The sequence below is a fragment of the Cupressus sempervirens genome, chromosome 2, assembly GCF_028749045.1.
Source record: "Cupressus sempervirens isolate cs-2001-9-10 chromosome 2, ASM2874904v1, whole genome shotgun sequence".
In the NCBI taxonomy this organism is placed as follows: domain Eukaryota; kingdom Viridiplantae; phylum Streptophyta; class Pinopsida; order Cupressales; family Cupressaceae; genus Cupressus; species Cupressus sempervirens.
This window is the reverse complement of record NC_143119.1, coordinates 205196714-205223829: the sequence shown is the minus strand read 5'-3', so window position 1 is coordinate 205223829 and position 27116 is coordinate 205196714.

The following is a 27116-nucleotide window of genomic DNA, read 5'->3' as shown; positions in this document are numbered from 1 at the left end:
TAGCTTAATCTATCTTTACAAATCAGGTTCTTGCAAAATTGTAATCCTCTGTAAGTTGTAGGTCAAATCCTTAGATATACTACACCACAACCAAATTCACTTAGGATTATATACAATACAATCTCCACAATGATGAACCTCAAGCTTTGATACCACCTAGTGCAAGGAGAGATGAAATAAATGTTGCCAAAGGTACACCCAGCTATCCAAACCACCTTTCAGAGTAAAAACAATGGAAGCAAACAATAGAGAACAACACCAAGGAGAGAGAGAGAACAAAATACTTTATTGATTAATCAATTAGTCAACATACATGCCTAGATGTAAGGCATTTTGGGTTACAACTAGATACAAAATACATTCAAGATCAATAATTCATCTTCAAGTCTTCATTTTCAGACACATATATATTCCACTTTCAAAACCTTCTAAATTATACCTTCTAACCTAAGCCTAAGAACTCTATTTATATTGTCCAAAATGAGTTACAAAAGATTCCAAAATATTACATCAAAGAAAGGCTGAACAAAAAATGGTCAACACTCATCCCTAGACAAGATCTCATGATTAAATTCATAAACTAAATTAAATATGAAAGTTACCTCTCACTAAGAACCAAAATAGAGAAAACTTGGCTAAAGAAGGAACTAAGTATCAACAAATAACAAGTTCACTTAGTACATAAAGGAACATCCAGCTAACATTGGACAAATCAGCATCAATTAGAACTCAAAATAATTAGAACTAGGTAGCAACTGGAACTTAGCAACAACTAGAACTTTTCAGTAAGTGGAACTTGCAACAACCAGAACTCAGTAGCAACTAGAGCTCAATAGTAACTAAAATTTGGTAGCAATTGGAAGTCACTAATAACTATAAGTCAACAATAATTGGTAGAATGAACTAAGAAAAAGTGTAAGAATACAAGGCAATTGAGGATGCTCCTAGATTAGACATCATACCCTTGCTCTTTATAATGGAGTTGGTCAAGTGTCTATAAGACACTTGTTATTGCATGAAGAATAAAATGATTCAACATTCAAGAAATGTGATAGAGCCTTGTGTATAATTTGCATGGTGTTTGGAGGATTGTACTCATTCATGGGATGTTGAAGCATCCATTGACAGAGTTGGGTAGATGAGATAATGGAGGTTTTAAGTAGTTTCCTAAAATAGTAATAAAACCCTCATTAAGGCTAGGGATTGAAGGTTTAGTCATCTCCACAGTAGCTAGGTGCCCAAAAAATTAGAATTTTAGACACTATTGATAAGGTAAATGTGTATGAAAGTTCATTAGTCGAAGCTCTTTGAGGGTTTTGTGAGTTTGTGGGTTGAGTGTGTTTTAATGTCTATTGCCCTTGATTAGGGTCTGCAATTTGAATGCCTTAATGAATAGTTGAAAACCTCAAATTTTGAAGTTTAGTAGAGTTCAGTATTAGATATCTAAATCCTTCTTTAGTTTTGGTAATAGTTTTGGAATATTTTGATTTCTTACTTAAAACCCCAAGATAAGGCTAGAAGGAAGAACCCTCATTATGTTAGTTTGTTAGGATTGGTGTTTTGAGCCCACTAAGGTGCATGGAATCTTAAGAATGTTTGAAAGATATATAGATGTTGAGAAGCTAGAGATGATTATGCTAGTGCTGAAAATCATCTACATATCACTTGCAGGTCACTGTTGATGTATGCGAAGATACAAATATACCTTAAAGGATACAATCAAGTATACAAACTCTAATTGTGCAAAAACTTATGCACCAATCAACTTCTCTATTCATTTCCCATTTTATACATTTCTAAAAGTGGGAAAGCTAAATTGGTATCAATAGGTTTATTATGAAAGGAAATATTTCAAATATAGATTGTGGTTTCTTGCAAGGCATTCTATAGGAGGAAGAAAAATTATTAGGGTCATTTAGTAAATTTCCATGTTATGGAATTTGGAGAAGTTGGTGATGGTTCACATGAACTTATCATCTTTTAGATAAAAGGTTCATAATTTACCATTGTGTTGAAGGTTGGTTCCTAAATATCATTTTTCTATTGCCTAAATATAGTAGTATCTTTTTTTACAGAAAATTTTCACAAATTAGATGATTTTTTACCATGTTTTAGATAGTGTCTATTGTAAAATGTACAAGTGTTGTGGTGGCAAATTTTCAAATTTTGAATAGTCAACAAATGCACCTTGCTTTAATCTACCCCTTGGAAATCCAAGTAATGGGATTAAAGATTAGAGCTCCTAAGAAAAGCATTAATATAGATGGAATTCATCTCCAAGGAGCCAAGAATGTCCAAATAAGAAACAATCACATTGGAATAGGTTTCCAAGTCTAAATTAAACATTACTTTGTCATGTATAGAAAGAAAATATTTTGTATGACCCAAATTTTTATAGTTATGTTATTCAATTCGTAGCATAAGGAATAAATGGTTGTTTTTTCAATCTCTCTTGACAAGGCCTCCCACTCAAGTTTAGATCTATCTTGAAAAGGCCTTGAATATATGGCTATTAACTTAAAAGATGTCCAAACTATGCTAATTATAAAAGATTATATGATAATGTTCTTAATAAGTTACAAAAGGTCTATACTTCATTCTAATTTCCTAATATAATTTGCTAATTTTGATTATTGCTAATTATGAAGGAGGGGATGATTGCATCTCCATTATATCTAGATCATCCAATGTTGATATTCAATAGATAACATGTGGACAAGGCCATGGCATTAGCTATTTAAGGAATTAATCATGACATATTACATGTCTAAGGGATGATTTTAATGTGTTTCTTTTGTTATTTTCAGCATTGGGAGCCTAGAAAAAGATGGGGAAGAAGCAACAATGTTAAAATGTTCATTATAAGAATTTGGACCTATTTAAGGTACCAAGTAGGCATGTTATAGCATAAAATGTAAAAGTGGAAAATAAGTGTAAAATGTTTCTATGTTGTCAAAAATATTGCTAACAATATTTTACTTGACATGATAGTTTTTAGAAGATGGAAGGTCAATGATTCAAGAGCATCTTGGGTTACCTTGTTATCTTGCTCATTTTGTTTCTTTGTGTGTGTTGATGCCAAGTTACTATAGATCTAATGGATGCTGAGTTACTATAGATCTAGTGGATGTTGAGTTATTATAGCTCTAGTGGATGCTAAGTTACCATAGCTCTAATGGATGTCAAGTTACTGTACAGCTCTAGTGGATGCCAAGTTATTGTAGCTCTAATGGATGCCAAGTTATTGTAGCTCTTGTGGATGCTAAGTTACTATAACTCTGATGTATGTTGAGTTATTGTAGTTCTAATGGATGCCTAATTATTGTAGCTCTAGTCAATGCTGAGTTATTGTAGCTCTAATGGATGTCGAGTTATGGTAGCTCTAGTGGATGTCAAGTTAGTTTAGCTCTAATGGATGCCAAGTTACTATAGCTCTAATGGATGTTGAGTTACTGTAGCAATCTAGTGTTGATTGAGTGTTCCTTCATGTGCTAAGTTACCTAGTGTATGCTAAGTGACTTTTCATGTGTTGAGTTACCCAGTGTATGCCAAGTGACTCTTCATGTGCCAATTTTTCTTATTTATGTTGAGTGTTAGCATTTGGACATGATTTCTATGAGCTAACTTGTAAGACTTATTTTGATCGTAATATTTATGTTAAGATCTTTACTTGGGATGTGTCTAGACCATTTTTGGGTCAGCCTTCCTCTTATTTAATGTTCTAGAATGATCTATAAACCATTTTGGCAAGTATATATAGAGTGTTTAGGCTTAGAGTTAGGAAATTTTAAAGGAATTTTGGAGCAAAACATGAAAGTTTGGAAATTTTTTTGTATATGTATCCAGAGCTATGAATTTGATGTTAGATCTTTGATCTTGGATATATTTTGTATCTAGTTTTTTCTCTTCTTTCTCCTTTGGTTTGTGTTCTTTGTGTTTGCTTCCATTGTATTAACTCTTGTAGGGTGGTTTGGATAGCTAGGTGAGCCTTTGGCCCTAGGTATTAAGCCTTTTCCTATGTTAGTTAGTATCAAAGCTTGAGGTTCATCCTTATGGAGATTAGATCATGTAGAACCTTGATTCGAATTTGGTTGTAGGGTGGAAGATCTACAAATTTGACCTATAACTTGTAGAGGGATACGATCTTATAGGAACCTAATTTGTAAAGATGGTTGATGGCAAAGAAAAAGTTGATAATGCCATATTGGATCAGTTGAGACAAATTATAGTCAGATTAGATACTATCGAGATAGCCTAGAAGAGAGAAGCACATCTTGATGATGTAAGTAATGATGAAGCAAAAACACCAAACCATGTTCCAAAACCTAAAGAAGATCAAGATGAGGAATGATTATTGTGAGTGTTGTCTAGGGAAAATTCAAAGCCTGTTATAGAAGTTGTTCCTTATGAGGGAAAATTGGATATTGATGTTGTGTTGGATTGGATCTCATATATAGAGAAGTTCTTTGAGTACGAAAAATACTCTTGATAATAGAAAGGTGAAGATTGCAATGACTAGGTTGAAAGGTCATGCATCACTATGGTGGGAGCACTTGCCAACTGATAGACAAAGGAGAGGAAAGGAGAAGATTAGAACTTGGCCAAAGATGGTGAATAAGGTAGAAAACAAATTCTTTCTTGCTGATTACCAAGTTAGCTTGTTGGGAAAGATGCAAAATTTGAAACAAAAGGACATGACTATGAAAGAGTATAACAAGGAATTCTATAGATTGGACATCAGATCTAGACATGTGGATGATGATATTGAGAAAATTGTAAGGTACACAAATGGATTGAGATCTAGAATATAAGATGAAATAAGTCTTATGAAGTTGGAAAGTGTTGAAGAAGCATATCAATATGACTTGAAAGCTGAAGAGATCTTAATAAAGAAGCATGAACAAAGACAAAGAGGTAGAAGTGGTATATTCCAGAGAGGCAGAGGCAGATCTGACAATTTTGTACAAGATAAATGAAAATCTAAGTGAAAGAAACATAACAAAGGCAAGACTGAATGGAAAAGTGGTCATTCTTACCGAGGAGGTACTAATTCTTATCGAGGAAGAGGTAATTCTTATTCTAGAGGTGGATTTCATAGTAATTATTTTAGATGTGGTAAAGAGAGACATAGATCTTTTGAATGTAGATACTTTGAAAGTGGGAAAGGTAACATAAATGTTGTGATTCAAGGAAATGATGAGGGTTCACCAAGTGAACCTGAGGTTGGAGAAAATCTCATGGTGAGAAGAACATTATGTAATAAGGGAAGTGATGAGGAACCTATTTTAAGGAGAAGTCTTTTCAAGACAAGATGTAAGATGGCTGGAAAATGCTGCAAAGTGATCATTGATAGTGGAAGTTCTACAAATTTGGCATCGGAAGAGCTGGTTACAAAGTTGCAATTGCAAAGATTGAAGCATCCTAAACCCTATCATGTTTCATGGATCATAGATCAGCATAAGATATTGGTAAGTGACCAAAGCCTTGTGAAGTTCAAGATTGGACATTACTTTGATGAAGTTTTGTGTGATGTTATGCCTACTGATTGTTTTCATATTTTGTTGGGTAGACCTTGGCAATATGATAGATATGTTGTACATGATGGAAGATTGAATCGATATACTCTTTAGGTAAATGGGAAGAAACAAGCATTGTTTCCTTTGATTGAAAGTCCAAATGAGGTCAGTTGTACTGCAATAAAAGTTTGCATAGTTATTGGAAAATAATTTGAAAAGGAAGTGAAGAAGAATCAAGTCCATCTTGCCATAGTTCCTAGAGGACTAAGTGTTGATAATAATGATTGAGAAATAGAAGTTGGTAATGATTGAGTGACATTAGATAGTGATAGTTGAGTACCACTACAAATTATATAATTTGTGAATGAGTATAAGGATATTTTTGTTGAGGATATACCTGATGGTTTACCTCCAATGAGAAGTATAAGTCATTGTATGGATTTGAGTCCTAGAGCTAGTTTACCAAACAAAGAACCATATAGATTTACACCTATAGACAATGAAGAACATAACAGACAAGTGCATGAGTTGTTGTAGAAAGGTTTGATCAGAGAAAGTTTGAGTCCATGTGTTGTACCTATTGTATTAGCACCTAAAAATAATGGAGAATATGTACTGATTCTAGAGCTATTAACAAGATAACAGTGAAATATAAGTTTCATATGCCAACGATGGATGACATAATAGATTTTTTGAGTGGAGAAAAGTATTTTACTAGGATTGATTTGAAGAGTAGTTATCATCAAATCATAATTAGAGAAGGTGATGCTACTTTCAAGAAAAAAAGATGGTTTTTATGAATGGTTGGTTATACCTTTTGGTTTGACTAATGCACCTAGTATTTTCATGAGGTTGATGAATAAAGTCTAGAAAAGATTTTTGGGTAATTTTTTGACTGTTTATTTGGATGATATTATGATATTCAGTAAGACTAGGGAAAACCATCTTGAGAATATTAGACAAGTATTGTAGAGGTTAAAAGAGGTAAAGTTGTTGATTAATCTAAAAAAAGTATTCTTTTATGCAAGAGGAGATTGTGTATTTGGGATTTGTGATTTAAGTTTATGGATTGAAGATGGATCCTAAGAAGGTTAAAGCAATTTTGGAATGGCCTACACCTAAGAATGTTGGTGAGGTAAGATCATATCATGGTTTGGCTAGTTTTTACAGAAAGTTTATAAAGAATTTTAGTGTAGTTTGTAATGCTATGACTGAGACAATGAGAAAAGATAAAAAGAAAGTAAAGTGGACATGTGGAGCTAATAAGAGTTTGGAGACTTTGAAATAAAAGGTTGTTGAATTACCTATATTGGTCTTACCTAATTTCAACAAAGTATTACAAGTTGAATGTGATGCAAGTGGTAATGCAATCATAGTTGTATTAATTCAAGAAGATAAACATGTTGCTTTCTTTAGTGAAAAGTTGAATGATGCTAAAAGGAAGTATTCTATGTACGATCAAGAATTTTATGCTATTATTGAAGCATTGAAGAAGTGGAGATATTATTTTATTCCTAAGGAGTTTGTGTTGTATACTGAACATAAAGCTTTACAATACTTGGGAAGTCAACATAAATTGAATCAAAGACATATTAAGTGGGTTGAATGCTTGTAGAGTTACACATTTGTTATTAAGCATGAGAGTGGAGTCACTAATAGAATTGTTGATGCATTGAGTAGAAGACATTATTTTTGATTGAAATGAAGGTTGAAGTTCTTAGTTTTGATGAAATGAAAGAGTTGTATAATGTTGATCCTGATTTTTCTAAGGCATGAGTAGAGTGCAGAGCACCAAATCTGATAGATCACATAATTAAGTATGATGAGTATTTCATTCAAGAAGATATGTTTCTCAAAGACATTTAGTTGTGTATTTCTAGAAGTTCTATGAGGTTGAATCTGATTAAGGAAAAATATAGTAGTGGATTGGCTAGACATTTTGGAATTGATAAGACATGGAGTTTACTAAAAGACAAGTATCATTGACTACAAATGTATAAGGATGTTCAGAAATTTTTAATGAGTTCTAGAGTTTGTCAAATTGCAAAAGGAGTAAATCAAAATACTAGTTTTTATACACTTCTTCCTATTCTTGAGAAACCTTGGAGTGACATTAGTATGGATTATGTTCTTGGATTACCTAAGATAGTGAAGGGGTATGATTCCATATTTCATGTAGTGGATAGAATTTCTAAGATAGCCCATTTCATATCACGTATGAAGACATCGGATGTAGAGCATGTTGTTGAACTTTTCTTTAAAGAGATTGTGAGATTGCATGAATCACCAAAAAATATTATTTCTGATAGAGATAGTAAGTTTGTTGGTTATTTTTGGAAGACTTTGTGGAAGAAGATGGGTATTGAGTTGAAGTTTAGTTCTACATTCCATCCATAGATAGTTGGATAGACAGAGGTTTTGAATAGAAGCTTGGGTTATTTGTTGAGATGTTTAGTTGGGAATAAGCCAAGTAATTGGGAGATGGTATTGGAACAAGCTAAAATTTCATATAATAATTTTGTGAATAGAAGTATAGGGAAGTTGCCTTTTGATATTGGTACTAGAATGAAGCCTAGAGGAATATCAAAATTTAGAGATGTTACTAGTGAAGAAAAGAGAAGCATTGTAGGAGAAGAATTTTCTGATTTTAAGGAGTCTTTTCATAAGGAATTGAAGTTGAGGTTGGAACAAAGTAATCAAAAGTATAAGGAGAATTATGATCGGTCTAGAAGACACCATAAGTTTCAAGTTGGTGAGGAGGCGATGGTTCATCTGGAGAAAGGAAGTTTCCTAGTTGGAACATATAGTAAGCTAAAGATGAAGAAATTTGGACCTTGTAAGATCTTGAAGAAGTTTGATAGTGGTAATTCTTATGAAGCTGAGTTACCTAGTGACACAAATATATCTACTATATTCAATATTTTTTATTTGAATAAGTATCATGAGTTAGAGGATGAAGTTGTTGTATCAAAAGATTATCCTAAGAAGCAAGTTAAGGAAGTTGAAGAGATATTAGATCAATGAGTTGGCAAGATAATAAGAGGAAAAGATTATTATGAATATTTGGTGAAGTGAAAAAATAGTCCTATTGAAGATGTTTCATATATTTCTCAATTTGAGTTGGATTCAACTCAAATTGTGACATTTCCATGATTTAGGAGAATCATTTCTTTCAACCTTGATTGTCTGATGTAGGAGCATCCTAGGTTTCCTTGTTATCCTGCTGATTTTGTTTTTTTTTGGATATTGATACTGAGTTAATGTAGCTCTAATGGATGCTGAGTTACTATAGCTCTAGTGGATGTTGAGTTACTATAGCTATAGTGGATGCCAAGTTAGTGTAGCTTTAATGGATGTCAAGTTACTATAGCTCTAGTGGATGTCAAGTTACTATAGCTCTAATGGATGTCGAGTTACTGTAGCTCTAGTGGATGTCAAATTACTATAGCTCTAATGGATGTCAAGTTACTATAGCTCTAATAGATGTTGAGTTACTATAGCTCTAGTGGATGTTGAGTTAATGTAGCTCTAATGGATGTTGAGCTACTGTAGCTCTATTGGATGCCAAAATACCATAACTCTATTGGATGCCAAAATACCATAACTCTAATGGATACCAAGTTACTATAGCTCTAATGGATGCCAAGTTGTTGTATCTCTAATGGATGCCAAGTTATTGTAGCAATCTAGTGTTGACCGAGTATTCCTTCATGTGTTGAGTTGCCTAGTGTATGCCAAGTGATACTTCATGTGTTGAGTTACTCTGTGTATGTCGAGTGACCCTTCATGTATTGATTTTTCCTATTTATACTAAGTGTTAGCATTTAGCTATGATTTCTAAAATCTAACTTGTGGGATTTATTTTGATCATGACATTTATGTTAATATATTTTCTTGTGATGTGTCAGCCTTCCTCTTATATAATGTTCTAGAATGATCTATAAGCCATTTTGGCAAGTATATATAGAGTGTTTAGGCTTAGAGTCAGGAAATTTTTAGAGGAATTCTAAAGTAGAATGTCAAATTTTGGAAAGTTTGTTGTACATGTATTTGGAGCTGAAAATTTGATGTTGGATCATTGATCTTGAGTATATTTTGTATCTAGTGTTTTCTCTTCCTCCTTCTCTGGTTGTTGTTCTTTTTATTTGCTTCCATTGTGTTAATTCTTGTAGGGTGATTTGGATAACTTGGTGAGCCTTTGGCCCTACTTATTCAGCCTTTGCCTACATTAGTCAACCATCTAGATGATGTGAAAGGTTATTCTCTTACCTAATCAATGCAATCTAATGTAGAAATCAAAGAATCAAATCTAGAGAAAAGAGAGGAAGAGTATAGTGTGGGTTAGAATAATAAAAAATAGTTTTTATAAAATCTGCTAGCTAACTATACTTCTAGGCTCCCTAGAAAAATAAGATTGTGAAATTTAGAACCCAATATAATTAGCTCATTACATTAGACTCAAAAAGAGGGGAGCTATTCAAAATTATACCCAAAATCGCTGCCTAATACATTATCTACATAATGTAATATACATGTTGATTACATTATGATTTACAAAAGAGCTCAATGATCATATGAAGATAAATGTTAATCCAATCATTATCTAATGACAAAATGAACAATAGAGAGCCAAGCTAAAAATGGTCATAAAAGTTTCCCTCATTGATTTTGATTCAAAATTTAAATTGTAACCATGACAATAAAAAAATCCATCTAATGTAAACAAAAACTATATCCCTAAGTTGAATACAATATCTCCAAAACATAATTGAGATTCATAAAATTAAAACATGTGAGATCATAGTGAAGCCATGATTTATTGTGAAGCCATTTGAAGCTAGCAATTACCAAGGTAGGCACATTTAGAAAAAAAAAATGCAAACCCAATCTAACTTCTTATTTACTATACAAAAGTAGCCCATAAAAATTGGGTGTATCCACCATATTTTAAACTCTAGCATGTTTTAAACAAAATTATATACAAATAGTCCTCAAAATAGAAGTCCCCAAAAACATGGGCTACATTGTAGCATGAGTATATAACATCTAAAATTAAATATAAGTGTCACAATTTGAAATATATCACATGAACAGCCATATCAAAACTTCCTTAAAAAAAAATGACTAAATTTATTCTATTTCTATTTATTTAGAAGAATCTTAAAATTCTTCCACTTCCATATGAATATCATCAAATGATAAAGATGGAGGGGGAGCCATAGAAAAAATAGATTCCCAAACATATTATGTCACAATTGGAAAACCAAAATCAATAGGAAATGGGGGTTGAGTATGCAGCTAGTCAAACAACTCCTCAAAAATAGAAGTGGAGATAAAAAGGATATCTGGATACAAAAAGATGATGATTTCCATGGTGCATCTTAAATACACCTTTACTCTATGAAAATTCATAACACTCTGACTATTTAACATTGGTTATGGGTGTATATAAGTTTCCCCATAGCTACTACCCAGATATATCTACCCACACAAAAATCATTGCCAAATGTCATGTGAAGTACCAAATACATATACATCAAAAAGACTTTAGGAAATACCTAAGTTAAGTGAACTTATTTTAAAAAAATGACAAATATTGAGGGATTTTTGTAATCATTAATTCATAAGCCAAGTGAATTCATCAATAAATCATTTTTTTAATAAGTGTGTAAAGGATGGAAGTAATCAACTATTAGTACATTGTGGGATATGGAGTATAGAAGGAAAATGATTTCACCCTGTGTATGTAATAGTTCAAAAGCTTTCTACCAACTTGAATGGAGGATAGAATCAATACTAATACTACTTGTTTGGATAACATCATTAGCTATTAGTTTAGTTCTCTTTAACCACTTGTTGTTTCTTTTGAGCCCATCTATTACTGAGGAAATTCACCTCATTTGTGTAGTTACCCTCTTCTAAAGTGCACAAATTTTGTATTGCTTCCTCCAACACTACCATATGCAAGGAAATTAGTGTGGACTAGAATAGATGAGTATATCTATATGGTTGGAGTGGGGATTGGATTTGGCACAACATTTCAACTGATAGTATGCTAGAATACACTATGGGATTAGTTTAGGGCCTTCAAAATCAAATGGTTTTGTGGAGTTAGAGGTTTTCTTTGTGTACAACACAATTAGACTTCACTTGGAAATGAAATTTATGCTTCCTATGTCATTTTCTAGAAATTTTTGAAAACATATAAATGATAAATCCATTTGGTGCATCTCATGGAGCCAATCAATCAAATAGTTCAGAACATATTTGACGAATCCATTTTATGCATCTAATGAAGGTAATCACTCACTCAAATAGTTCATGTTCCTTATCTATGCTTCCACATTTTTAGTTTCTATTACAATATTTAGCAAAACATTAATTCTCTATCCTCTTTTTTTTTTTTAAATAAAATTTTCAGTCAAATTATTTATCCATGTGATTAGGTTGTAGTTTATCCATGGAGAGATTTTATAGAGTTCAAAAACATGATGATTGATTATACATTTAATAGGCAATTTCCTCAAAATTCAATTATAGATGCAGATGCTATGAAATAGAGTAATGGAAGTTGAAGGCAAGAGATAGATTCATGTGTAACCCAAAATGGAAGGCAAGGCCTAGGGCACTACCTAAATTGGCTCTTGCATAGGTTGAACAAAAATCTCTTGCCACCAAACAAACTTGCCAAATTACAAATGATGACTTACAATTTTTTATTTATTTTTCATAATGAACCCAATTTGGTCTAAATTTAGACCAACTCAGGCATAAAAACCCTAAGTTGGTCAACATTTTGACCAACTTGGGAATAAAAACAAAAAAATTCATAGGAAAATATGGCCTTTGGTTGAAAAACAAGGGAAAATGTACTATTGTTGGATTTCATAATCCAAGGTGGTATGATGTTCAAAGGAAGTTAGTTTTGCATTCCCACAATTTCTATAAAAGAGAATCTCATCAAGGAGAAGCATAGTGGAGGATACGCTGGACTTTTTTGGGAGAGATAAGACCACTACATTGGTTGCTAAGAGTTATTAATGGTCATAGTTGAAGCAAGATGTGAAGAAGTTTGTGCAGAATTAGAGAGTATGATAATTGGAAAAAGGAGTGAAGTAGAGTACTAGATTTTATCAACCATTACTTGTACCAAATAAGTTATGGGAGGATGTCAACATGGATTTAATTCTTGGTTTAGCAATGACATGGTGAGGGTATGATTATATATTTGTGGTGATTGAGAGGTTTACAAAGATGGCACATTTCATACCCTACAAGAAGTCTAGTGATGTTGTTCATGTGGCAGAGTTATTTTTCATAAAAGTGGTGAGGCTACATGGTCTACCAAAGAGTATAGTTTTAGATCAAGATACCTTGTTATTTTGGTATTTCTAGGAAACATTGTGGAATAAATTGAAGACAAATTTGAAGTTCAATTCATCACATCATCCATAGACTGATGGATGAATAAAAGTTGTGAATCAAAGTTTGGATAATTTGCTAAGATGCTTGGTTGGATATAAACCAAAGGATATGATTTTACCATAGGAAAAATTTTCATGTAAAATAATTCTATCAATAGGAAAATTGGTAAATCAGTGTTCTAGATTGTGTATACAAATAGTCTCAAAAATGCTTCTGAATCAAGGCAATTAGATAAAGAAGAAATAAGTAGTGTTGAAGCAAAAGATTTTTCTGAACCTTTGAAGAATATGCATGAGGAAGTGAAGAAGCACATTACAAAGATGAATATTCATTATAAAGCTAAGGAAGATGTGATAATGAGGTATACGGAATTTAATATTGGAGATGAAGTCATGGGTCATTTGAGAAAGGAGCATTTTGAGTTGGTACATATAATAAGCTAAAAATAAAGAAGTTTGGCCCATGCAAGATAGTGAAAAGGCATGACTTTGGAAATTCCTATGAGGTAGAGTTTCTTATTGAAGTGAATATTAAATGAATATCTAACAATTTAAATTTGACAAAGTATCATAAAGGAGGTTCTGGACATAAAATTGTAGAAGTGCAGTGAAGTATTCTAGCAGCTAGATCAACTCCAAAGAAGATTGAGGAGATACAGGATAGTCATGTTGGAAAAACTACAAGGGAAAATAGTTAAGAATAATACCTAGTAAAATTGAAAGGGAGTTTATTAGAAGATTCTTTATGGCTATATAGGTATGAGATTAACCATCTTGGCTTTCCTATGAATGCTTGCGATGTAACTGGGACAATTCTCAAAATTACCCTAGGTGTCTAATATGGGAGAATCCTACGTGTAAGAGAAATCTTCAATCAGCCAAAAATATTTCATTTCATTTCTTTGAATATGGATTATCTTAATGTAGAGTTATTTTCTGTGGAGGATTTTTCTTCATCTACTTTAGTCATATAAGCTTAGAATGTTATAATTTTAGAGGTGGAGGTTCATCTCAATCATATTAGCCTAACAGTTGAGGCTCAATGCCATATCATAAGTATCAGTGAAGTTACTATATATTTTTGGTATAAATTTTTGGTACAAAAATTTTGGACTCAATTTTGAAGGCCTAAACATGCCTAGATGAGGCCCAAAAACACAATGGATGGGCACTTGCACAAATTTGAGCATGTAGATCAGAAGCTGAGGATTCTAAAACAGGGGTTATAATAGAAAATCAAAGGAATAGTTTAAACATTATGGTCTTTCAGAGTTTAGCTAACCAAACATTTTGAAATAAATGTCAAAGGTGTATTTGGCTAACTTCGTATGTATTGTTAGGGTTTGATAGCTCTATGTATTAAGTTTGAGTGTCTAAAACCTTCCCAAGTGACATAAAATTTCCCTTTTAAGAAATGGCTATATATTTTCTAGGACAAAAGTAGGTGATCATTTGTAGGTTCATCTTGCAAAATATTATAATTAAGGCACCCATGTGGGTAAGCATATTGTAATTCTAGATTCTGTAATTACACATTTATGGTGATAATAAGAAGGAAATATTTTGTTGTTGTAAATTTTTGTTTTTTTTTTTGGGGGTGGGGGGGTGGGGGGGGCGGGGGTTGTTATATGTTCAAGGTATTTAGGGGAGCACCCATCATCAGATTCTCTTGTGCTAGATAGAATTCTCCTTGCTTGAATGGTTGAGAAAGGCTTGTATGCTTGAACTCCTTGAATCAAAAAGACAAAAATATTCACTAAAGAGAAAGAGCTCAAAAATGAGATGCTTGGTGTTCATGAGATATGGATGAGATATCAAAAGAAAGCCCACAAGTCTCTTTATATATGACATTTCAGGTGGGAAAACTATACATGCCAACTAAGTAATGGTAAAAAAGTAATTGAATTATAGAGGAGTTTCAGGCCCTAAGATCTAGAACTATCAAGGAATAGGTTGACCTAGGTCAAATTATTCCAAGACTATGTCAACTTGGGAGGACTAAGTTGACCTGGTGATGCAATGGAGCTTGGTGGAGTAGTCCTTTGATTAATAACTAGTCCTTAGATCCCCATCATTGAAGATATGCCAAACAAAGTGTCCTTTATCATGCCAAATGTGATTAAGAACTAATCACAAGTACTCAAATAGGATATTAGGTTATATATCCAATATCCCAAACAAGGATATCCCAATCACAAGGAATACCCTTCAAACTAGATAACTTATCACAAATCACCCAAATTTACACATATTGACAATTTTTTACACAAGACCCCAAAACACAAAATAAGACTAGTGGAGGCTCAAGGATGGAGTTATAGTCTATTTAGGTATAACATAAGGTGGAATGATGGTCAAAACCAACCTATGTAACATTTATCATATGACTACTTCACAAATCCACCATATTAGGCTTGTAGCCCTTTTTCATGAAATACTTACTTAACTTTGAAAATCTCTACATAACCTTATTGATAAATCAAATATTGAAGTACCCTTTTTGGTTTTACTAAAAATATACAAGCACTATGATAGAGAGTTACAAAAAAATTTGGTTTTCCTCAATTTCTTCCCTAGGCAATTAGTCTTATTAGGCCTCCAAATACAAACAAGCTATACTTTGCAAAGTCCAAAAATTCAAACCAATGATCGGAACATGGAGGATCAAGTATAAAATGATATAAAACCTAATTTCAAGACCTGGTGTCACTTTTGGTGTGATTTATGGGAGATGTTGATCAACATTATGAGCATGGACATGGGTCTTGCATGCCTAAGGAATCATATTCCTTTTGCCCACATGCACATACAAGCTTGAAAAAAAATTCACATTAAAGTAAATAATACATTCTTGGATTTCAATATTGGCCATCAAAATCCCATGGTGAAGTCCTAAAATACATGTTAATTTCTTATTAAAACCCTAGGTATAAAAACTTAGATATAATTTACAAAAATATAGATAACTTGAGTTAGGAGATTGATCAAGACTTCAAACCAAGTGTATTGGAAAGATGATTCATCCACCTTTTTTAAAATGTAGGTTAGACACCTTTGTACATCCATACAAGTCAATGTATTTTCCTACAACATCAAATTGCTAGGAAATCTTAGTTATTTTTATTGATTTGAATGTAAAAGTATATAATGGTACCTATGAGCCACCTGAAAGGGCTTATGTAGGCATCCCCAATGGTCACAACATATTTTCAAACATTTTTGGCTATTGGGGATCAAAATAAAAGTTTTTACAATTTTTTCTTAAAAGTTTCTTGACAACTTTTGAGCAACTTTTGTAATTTGCTAACAAAATATGTTCAAACCTTAACTAAATGATCCAATGAGGATCAAAACCTGCTAAGAAAATGAAAACATGAAAAATCCTAAGTTTTTGAGTCATTCAACTACCATTGACCATATTTGATGAAGGGTTTATAATTATGCCAATCTTGGAACTAGGCCTTGCAAATAGGTTCAAATACTTTAGATGTTAAATCTAACCTATTCTATAGTTTATTAGGACTTTGTAAATTCCTCATTTGATATGGGTGTTCCTACACCATAATCCCCTTGACTTATTGAGCTCAAGTTCCCACTTGAGGTTAATTTCTCCATAGAGGTGGCATGTTTCTTGATTTCATCATCTTTTATTCAAGTTGCATCAATGTTAGGGAGCCCTTTCTATTTAACTAGATGTTGCATGTATTTGTTATGCCTTGTTTGTTTCAACAAATTTGTATCCAATATTGCTTGCAAATCAATTGGTTTTCTTTGAGGGAGGAAAGTAACATAATATTCATCCATTTTATTTTTTGGACCCTATTCACTTGTTGAACTTGTCAAACTTGTATAAGGAGCGAAGTCTACAACATTAAAAATTGGATATATTTGCAAGGTAGGGGAAAGAGATATCTCATAGGCATTTTCTCCCATTTGGTTTAGTATGGAGCATGGCCCAACCTTCTTCATGTGAAGTTTTTTACACCTACCCTTAGGTAGTCTCTCTTTCCTCATGAATGCCCATACCTTGTCTCCAATTTTGAAGTGGACTTCTCTTCTTCTTTTGTGTACTTGTTCTTTGTACTTCATGGTTCATTTCTACAATTATTCTTTCACCTCATGCTATACCTTGGAGATAAGTTCTGCAAGCTCTCCTTGTGCACTAACCTTGAAATCTGAAGGTAACTCTACCAAATCCAAAAGACCTTTGGGATGAAGGCCATATGCTACTTGGAAAGGAGTTTTGCCAATAGATCTATTCATGGAGTTATTGAAGGAAAATTATGCTTGGTGTAAAAATTTTCCTAAGGGAAAAATTCACCTAGGAATGAACAAATCAAATACAAGTACAACTGTAGACCAAAAATGGATATGATCAATTAATCAGAGTATGTCCTAATACATTGCTCTGTTTAGTATATGATATGATGTTCAAACACACTAGGAGTGCCTGTATATAAAGGCCTCTCAAGAAGCACCTAGAATGTCTCTAGAAACAACTAGGAGATAAGACAACTAAGCACCTTATCCAACATTCTAGATGAATGGATAAGAATGGAAAAGTGTCATATGTGTGTAGAAGATTCTTGTGTTGTAGATAACATGTGCTTAAAAGAGGTGCAGACTCCTATGTTGTCAACATGACAACTCACAAGAGTGTACAAACTCCTAGGTGACCAATAAATAAATATTAAAATATGCATTAACCTAAGTAAACTTAAGTAAGTGTAAATAGTGAATACTTATTTACACCAACACCCCCCCTTAACTACAACTTAGGGGAATGCCCTTAAGTTTACAATAAACTAGGATGAAAATGCATAATGGGTCCCAGCTACTAGGCCATGTTAGGTACCCATGTACATAATGATATACAAAAGAAAATCTCTCATAAAGTGGGGAAAAAGGAAAAACCTCATGGGAAAAATCCTCTCCCAAAAAAAGAGATAAAAAGGGATGCATGGATGGATGGAATAATCAAGACCCCTCCATTACGACATACATCTAGTATATACAAGTAAGAAAAGGAGAAGGACAAAACCCCCTAAGAGGAAAAAGGTCCCCCCAAAAAGGAGAAGAAGGAGATGAGGTAGTCCCCCCCCCCTTAAAAGTAGTGTTCTAATTAGTGAGAAATGCTCCTATGTAGAAGCTGATCCATGAACTTTGAATGATGTTTCTCCCCTTTGGAAGAAAGAAATGCAAGAGTACTTGTGAGAAGCATCCCTTGTATGGAGAAGGAATCTCTAAGATGAATGGTGTCTCTGAAACTTGTTCAAGTGTCCTTGTGTCAATGTTGATGATGGCTTCTTCCAAAATTGTTGAAGAGAAGTGCAAATTGAAAAAGGAGAGATGTAGGACCTACTTCAGGAAACCAACTATCTTCTCAAATGTGAAAGAGACCTCCTACAAATGTTGTACATAAGAATCCACAATCATGACAATCTAGAAAGATTGATCATGTAGAGAATGTGCAATAACTGTAGAAGAATCTGCCTCAACAAAGAGAAGCTATAGATCATCAAAGAGGTCTTCCAGATCTATTGTGTGTGACTCTATGAACATAGCTGAAATGTTTGGTAAGAATTCATCATCTAGAAGACTATGTGTACCTTATAGTGCTAAAGTACATGAATCTATCACTATGGCAAAAGATGAAGTATCTACCTCAAAAAGGATATGAATGTCATCAAGAATGTCTCCTGCATCTTCAATATGAGACTCCATGATCAGGCTTGCAAGGGTGGGAAGGAAGTCTTCACATGAAGGTAGAGTAGGAAGACATAAAGTATCTTGTTGCACTAAATCCAAAGCATCTATGGCTGGAATAGGATCAGTAGAAGCAATAGGAGTTGGAGGTGTGATCTCATCTAAAGAGGGTGCAACAACAACTGGAGGTAAGATATCTTCTAGAAATGGAGGAACTTCTGGATCTCCATACTTCTTCCAAAGATACATCCAATAATCATGTGGTGTCCATATCTTGACAATCAAATTATGATGATCAAAATGAGAGAGACTGTTAAGAATGATTACAATCAATCTACCTTGAGGTTCCAGACATTTATTAGTGATCAAGTCACTGGAACATAAATAAGGAAATACTTCCTTATGCTCTCTTCTAAGATGATCAAGAATTGTATCAAACCATGTGTAATAGTTGCACTTTGTCAACTTGGGTCTAATGCCATACCTACAAGTGGGACGATATGCCTCTTCCATGATGGGCCAATCAATAAAACCTCCAAGAAATCAAGGAGAATCAATGAAACCCTCCCTATTGTATGATTTAGGCATTTGATAGCCACTTGCCAATTTAGGGCCTATTTTTGAAAGTAGTATTTCTATCCACAAAAATTTTAATCTAATTATAGATCTAGAAAGTAGACAAAAGAATAAACACTTTTAAAAAAAATAGAACCTGATTTGGAGTCCAAATGAGCCCATACTAAGCATTTTAAGTGGCAAAATTTGGAATTTACAAGTTGTAGAAAAATTCAAGAATCAAGATCTCAAACCACCTACACCAATGTTTAAATCACAAAATTCTACCCCAAAATGAAAAAAATTGCTTGCAAAAAGTAGCCCGTATGAGGGAGATATCGCAGTTTGAAAATTGTTGCTGCTGTTATATTTTTTGAATCACTATCTTGCATCCAAAAAGTCAAATGGCTCTAGATTTTGCCTCAGATGTCCGATTTGGATGAAACAAAATCTGATTTGGGGGTTTTTGGACCTTCTAAATGTGATGCAAATATCTAATTTGCACTAGCAAATACCAATTTTCACTTGCAAAAAATCTCTCCTATGGCCCTATGGCCAAAAAATTTTGGAAAATAATGTAGATCTAAAACAATAGTAGAGATGTAGATGAAAATAAAGTAGATCTAAAAATTAAATGTACAGATCTAAAATGATCATACCAATGCTGCAAATTAGTCCTTCAGGTGCTGGTTTGCAAAAAAAATTGCCTCAATTGTGACTATGCCTAGCGTAGGCAACTTTATAGCCAATTTTCATTGAATTAGCATTCCAGATGCAATGGTGAGGTGAGATCTAGGTTTAGACACTCCCAATTTCTACAATACTCCAAAGTCAGGCTGGTGTGCTGAGGCAACAATGGTCTTGAATTGACTATGTGATGAGAAAATCTCCAAGAGCTCTGATACCATGTAAGAATTTGCCTAAGGAAAAAAATTGCCCAGAAACTAAGAACTCAAACACAAGCACAACTGTAGACCAAAAATGGATATGATCAATTAGTTAGAGTATGTCCTAATACATTGCTTTGTTCAGTATATGATATGATGTTCAAACACACTAGGAGTGTCTATATATAAAGGCCTCTCAGGAAGCACCTAGAATGTCTCTAGAAACAACCTGGAGACAAGACAACTAAGAACCTTATCAAAGATTCTAGATGAATGGATAAGAATGAAAAAGTGTCATATGTGTGTAGAAGATTCTTGTCTTGTAGACAACATCTGCTTAAAAGAGGTGCAGACTCCTATGTTGTCAACATGACAACTCACAAGAGTGCACAAACTCCTAGGTGACTAATAAATAAATATTAAAATATACATTAACCTAAGTAAAATTAAGTAAGTGTAAATAGTCAATACTTATTTACACCAAAACTTGGGGTAAGAAAAAATTCCAACTTTGAGCATGTTTCTTTGTTAGGCATCTTAGGAGGATTCCTAGTGACCCATTTACCACCTTAGTCTACCCATAAGTTTGTAGGTGATAAGTAGAGCTATAGGTCAAGTCAGTTCTCAATTTTTTGAAGAGTCCTCCAAAAATACCCTTGAAACTTTACATTTGTATTCAATACAATGGTTTGGGGTAGGCCATGGATTCTTGCTACTTGTTTAAAGAGGATATGTGAAATGTGGGATGCATAATTAGTGCTTTTGTAGGGTAAAAAGTGGAACATCTTGCTGAATATATTCACTATGACAAACACACTGTCAAATCCTTGTTTTGTTCTAGGCAAACCCATTACAAAATCCATTGAAATGGATTCCTAATACCTTGTGGGAATTGGTAAAGTTTGATATAATCTTTGATTTGTAGATACTCCTTTGGCTTGTTCAAAAATGGTACATGTTTCAATGAACTTCTTGATCTATTTCACATCTTTGGCCAAAAATAACTTCTCTTTACCATGTCAATTGTTTTTCTATTCTAGAGTGATGACCTAAGCCACCACAATGCTTCTACCTTATAATGTTTGTTCTCATGGAATACTTAGGAATGCATAGTTGAGGCCCCTTGAATAGAAGCCCATTCTAAATTAGATATTTAAAAAAGTTAATATGATACTTGCCTACCATTTTTGTACAAATTTCAAAGGCTTCTCCAAAATCTAGATCACCTGCATACAAATGTTCTAGTGAGTTTATACTCATACTCTCAAGTTGAAATTCTTTAACTAATCCCAATCTTTCACTAAAGGTATTAACCTCTTTGTTTTCTACACCCTTCCTATATTTGATATTGCAAGTGTATTCTTGTAGTTGCTCCTTCTATTTGAGATGCTTAACTGATAACTTTTCCCAAGAATTTAGAAAAATCAATGCATGGTTAATAGTATAAACCATAAATTCTTTAGGGATTAGGTATTGTCTCAATTTATTTATTGCTTTTACCATAACATACAACTCTAGGTCTTAGGTAGATTACTTTTTCTTTTCTTCATTCATTTTTTTTGAAAAGAATGCTACTGGTTTTCCTTCTTGTCTTACGACTACACCTATGGCCAAATTGCTTGCATTATTCTCAATAGTGAAGACTTTGTTAAAATTAGGGTGCACCAAGATAGGGTAATGATAACTTTTTTCCTTCAAATACTAAAAAGCATCATTATCCTCCTTTGTCCATGCAAACTCTCCCTTATTCCTTTGATGGTGTCTAGCATAGGAGCACACACATGACTAAAATTCTTGATGATTTTTCTATAGAAAGTGGCAGGATCATGGAAGCTCTGTATATCACCTTGATTATTTGGTGGAGACCAGTTGACAATGGTTTTAGGTTTCTCAAGGTCCATCTTGAGGTTTCCTTGTGAGATGAAAAAACCTAGGAACATAAGTTTCTTCTTCATAAATATGCATGTTTCCAAGTTGATCACCAACTTGTGCTGACGAAGTCTCCTCAAGATCTATTCAGGATGATCAAGATGCTCTTCTCTACAATGAATACGTATTAGTATATCATCAATATATATGGAAAAAAAAATTCCTATGAAATCAATGAATATTTCATTCATAAGTCTCATAAATGTACTAGGTGCATTACTTAACCCAAAATGCATTACCAAGCATTCAAAGAGACTTGCAATAGTTTTAAATGTTGTCTTCCATTGATCCCCTAGTTTGATCTTATTTGATGGTAGCCTAACTTCAAGTCAATTTTGGTGATATAGAAAGCACCTCTAAGTTGATAATGTAAGTATTCAATCCTTGGCATGGGAAACATGTATCTTATAGTATTTTTTTATAGCTCCACATCCAGCGCATAACCTCCACTTTCCATCAATTTTGGAAGCAAGGATAGATGAGATTGCATAGGGATGTAGGATTTTTTGAATCAATCCTTTCCCTAGTAAATAATTTTTTGCAGTCTTTACATGTCATAATGGTGTCATTTTGTAGAGTTCCTTGTTAGATAGGGAGAAGTCAGGAGTGAAATTAGTCTAATGCCTAATATCTCTTATAGAAGGCAGGCTTGAGTGCAGGTCATAAGCAGTGACATCACTTTATTTGAATAGTAGATCCTTGACCTCATTTGGAATAGGTTTTTTATCCTTACTACTAATTTTCTCCTTAGATTTAGAAAATAGTATAAATCCTTGGGAGTTAGGTCCTTTCAATGCTTCTAGCAGGTGACTACATTAGACTCTACCTTAGGATCAAGCATTGGTTTCATTGTAAAAGTTACTCAATTTATTGTTATAAAATAGGGTTTTTTTTCCTACAATGGTGTGTGGCACCAACATCATATTTTTAGGGTCTACAAAGGAGAATGTGGGAGGCATCCATCTCAACCACGTCATAGAGCACTTTGTCTTTAAAGTCTGTAATAGAGAAGTCTACCTAGGCTTGTTCAATTACTAGGGTTTTTTGACCTTTTGTATGCTAAGAGACATGATAGGGGAAGGGATGAGGCTTCTTAGGAAACATAAGTTTTTCAACCATTTTAGGGGACACCAAATTCTCAGTTGATCCACAATCATGTAAAAAAATACATACATTGCCTTGGCATTTTATCTTTTTCTTGAATAGGTTTTTCCTTTAGGGTGGATCTTCGATCTAAGGTATTTTTAAGAATGCTCTTTTCATCATTAAAAATCCACCTTCCTTAGGTTTAAGATCCCTACAGTCATGCTGATCTTCTTCAATAAATTAATTTCTCCTCTCCCTTTGATTGTTGTTCCTCTTCTTAAGACATTGTCCTACATAATGACCTAACTGATTGCATTTGTAGAACTTTATAGGGTCATTACCTCTTCCTCTACCTCTTCTAAAGGTCTTTCCTCCTCTCTAGTTCCCTTGGAACTATACTAACTTTGATCCTTGTTCTAATTAGAAGTTTTACTACCATTGTTGAGTTGTTTTTTCCCTTGAAGTTCTTGTTATTACTATTATATTTTCCTTTATTTTGGTCTTGCCTCCTCTTCCATTTCTCTTTGACTTTTATGGCTAACTAATAGCACTTATTGATAGAAATGGGAGTGTGAAGGCTTAGTTCCACTTGGATGGGTACCTAGAGGTCATTCATGTACCTTGCAAGTTTTTATTCCTCATCCTCCACTATATGAGTCCTCATACACAATTTTAGAAACTCTTTTGCATAGGAACTGATATAAATATTCTTTTTTTTGAAACTTTGCTTCCTCCTATGGAGTTGTACCCCATAGTCTTAAGGCACATAGGTTTCTTTGACTAGTGCGACCATTCTAACCCAAGAAGAAATCATGTTTCTTTATTTATTCACCCTTTCAATCAGGATGAAGTTCCACCAAGTTAGGGCCACTCCATTTAACTTGGACTTTTCCATTTTTACTCTTTGCCTCTTTGGTATTTCTTCACATCCAAAGAAACTAGTTAGGGCCTCAATCCAATCCAAGGACACATTAGCATTCATCTTTCCATTGAGAGTTGGTAATTCCAACTTCCCCTCCATGGTTCTCATCTCTGTTGACTTGGGAAAATTCAATAGAGGTCTTTTTTCTATAGGAGCTTCACCATCTTCCTCAAGATCTTTAGCCTCATCATTCTAGTCTTCTTTAGATTGTGCCCCTTTGTTATTATCCAACTTGTTTTCAACCTCTTTGGTAGAGAAACATTAGTTTCCCTTTTTTCTCTCATGATATTTACAAGTTCAAAATTAGTCACCATTTTAGATATTTCTTCTTCTTCAGCAAGAGGCATGACTCTAATACCACTTGATATAATGAAGTCTAGTTGAGTAGTCCTTTGATTAACAACACGTACTTAGATCTGGTTCACTGAAGATGTGCCAAACAAAGTATCCTTTATCATGGTAAATCTAATTACCCACTAATAAAAATACTCAAATAGGATGTTAGATTATCAAAACCAATCTCCCAAACAAGGAAATCCCAATCACAAGGAATACTCTTCAAATTAGACAACTTATCACAAATTGCCCAAATTTGTACATATTGACAATTTTTGACACAAGACCCCAAAATATAAAATAAGACCAAAGGAGACTCATGGATGAACTTATAGTCTATTTAGGTATAAAATAAAGTGGAATGATGGTTAAAATCAACCTATGAAACATCTATCATATGATAGCTTAAGAAATCCACCATATTAGGCTTGCAGCCTCTTTTCATGAAACTCTAACTTAATTTCAGAAATCTCCACATAACCTTATGCATAAATCACATATTCAAGTAACCTTTTTTGTTTTTCTAAACATAACAAAGCACTAAGATAGGGAGTTAGAAAAAAAAAAGTCTTTTTCTCAATTTCTTCACTAGGCTATTAGCCCTATTAGGTCTCCAAATACAAAGTCGAGATATACTTTGAAACAGCCCAAACTTTAAACCAATTATTGGAATGTTAAGAGGAAAGTATAAAAAGATAGAAAACCTAATTTCAAGACCTAGTGTTAATTCTAGAGTGAGTTATGAGAGATGTTGATCAATAATTACATAATCTGCACTTGTATTTCACTAGAGGCCCTCAAATTCCCATGGTGAAATCCTAAGATATGAAAATTTCTTATTAAAACCAAAGGTATGATGACTAACTGAACAACTTTTCAAATATCTAAATATCTTGAGTTAGGAGATTTATCAAAAACTCAAATTAAGTGCATTGGAAATATGATACATTCAAATTTTTAAAAATGTGGGTTAGACACACTGATGCATCTGTACAAGTCTGTACACATTGCTACAACATCAAATTTATAGGGAATCTAAGTTATTTTTATTGATTTGAATGTAAAAGTACATCATGATACCTACCACCCTCCTAAAAGGGCTAATGCAAGAATCTCCAATGGTCACAACAAATTTTCAAACCATTTTTGGTTATTGGGGATAAAAATACAAGTTTAAATTGCATTTTTTGCTGAAAAGTTGCTTGACAAATTTTGAGCAATTTGTGAACAAATATGTTTAAACCTTAAGTAAATTATCCAACTAGGATCAAAACATGCTAAAACATGAAAAAACAAAAGTCCTATTTTTTTGTGTCATTTGACCACATTCTACCACAGTTGACCAAGGACTCATAACTATGCCAATCTTGGAACTAGGCATTACAAATAGCTCCAAATTCTTTAGATGTTAAATCTAACCTATCCTATAAGTTCATAGGACTTTTTAGATTCCTCATTTGATGTGAGTGTTGTTGAACCACCTAGGTTGACCTAGTTGAGACTAGGTTGACCCGAGTTGACTTGGTTCAGGATGACAGGGCCTAGGTACCACAGAAAGCTAGGGAAGATACTAGAGATATAAGGTGGAAAGCTGGAATTGAGTAGAGGAAAAGAGAGCAAGCATGAGAATATCCATGGTCCAAAGAGGGAATCATGAAGAGAATGGAGCACAACAGTCTTCAAAGGCCAGTGCATTAATTTAAGATGGTAAAACATGCTTCAATTTAGAAGACTTATTTTAAAAGTTTATTTTAGAAAATTTGATAAAGAGAATTAAAATATTTAATATTTAATACTAGATTATTATAATTATAGATAAATTAATAATATTTAAATTAGAGTTGCATCTAAATAATGGACTTTAATTGTTATTATAACTCAAATAATAAATTATTCTCTTAAAACTATTTTCACTAAATAATAAAGTGAAAGAAAATAGAATAATAGATTATTTTAATGAAAAAGTTCTTTTAGTTTGAATGAAATGATTAAATAAATTAAAATAATAACTATTTTGAGGCATTTCATAATATTAGAGAAAATAAGCCATAGGTAGGGTTAGGGCTCTTAATTAGATGTGTTTTGGTAATTTAAACACACGGGCTTGTAAGAGCAATTTGAGAATTGAAGTTAGAAAATAATTTATGGCTCGAGAACATTTGGTTTGCATTTATTCACCAGATTAAATATAGAATTTCAACTCTAACTTGAGGTACAATTTGTTGGCTCTTGATTTAATAGTTTTGAAAATAACCAAGAAACTAAACCAATACATCTAAGGTTAGAAAACTCCTATAGTGGATGCACTTGATTGTAGTCTTGGGCCAACTATAAGGATAATTCCTTTTTCTTCTTTAGGCTCTATGAGACCTAGGTGGGTGGACCTTAGATTCTTTATATGGTACCAGTGTAAAGGCATATAACTAAATTTGGAAAATAGATAAAATCCCTTAATCTTTTATGTTTATGCAAGCATTCATGGGTGAAATAGCTAATAATAGAGCACATGAACTTGATAAACTAAGTGAGGGAAAACTCTTTAACTCTTATACAGAAAGGGAAAGATATTTAATTGATAATATGGTCTCTCAACATAACCTAGGTATGCAACAATAGAGGACAAGGAATACCTAAGTTGACTAGTCCCTTATCCATTGGGCATCAACCAAACATTAACGCACAATGGACATCCTAACATACTCATATATCTAGATATCTGATCTATCTATCTAACTTGCAAATAGACATTTGTCTT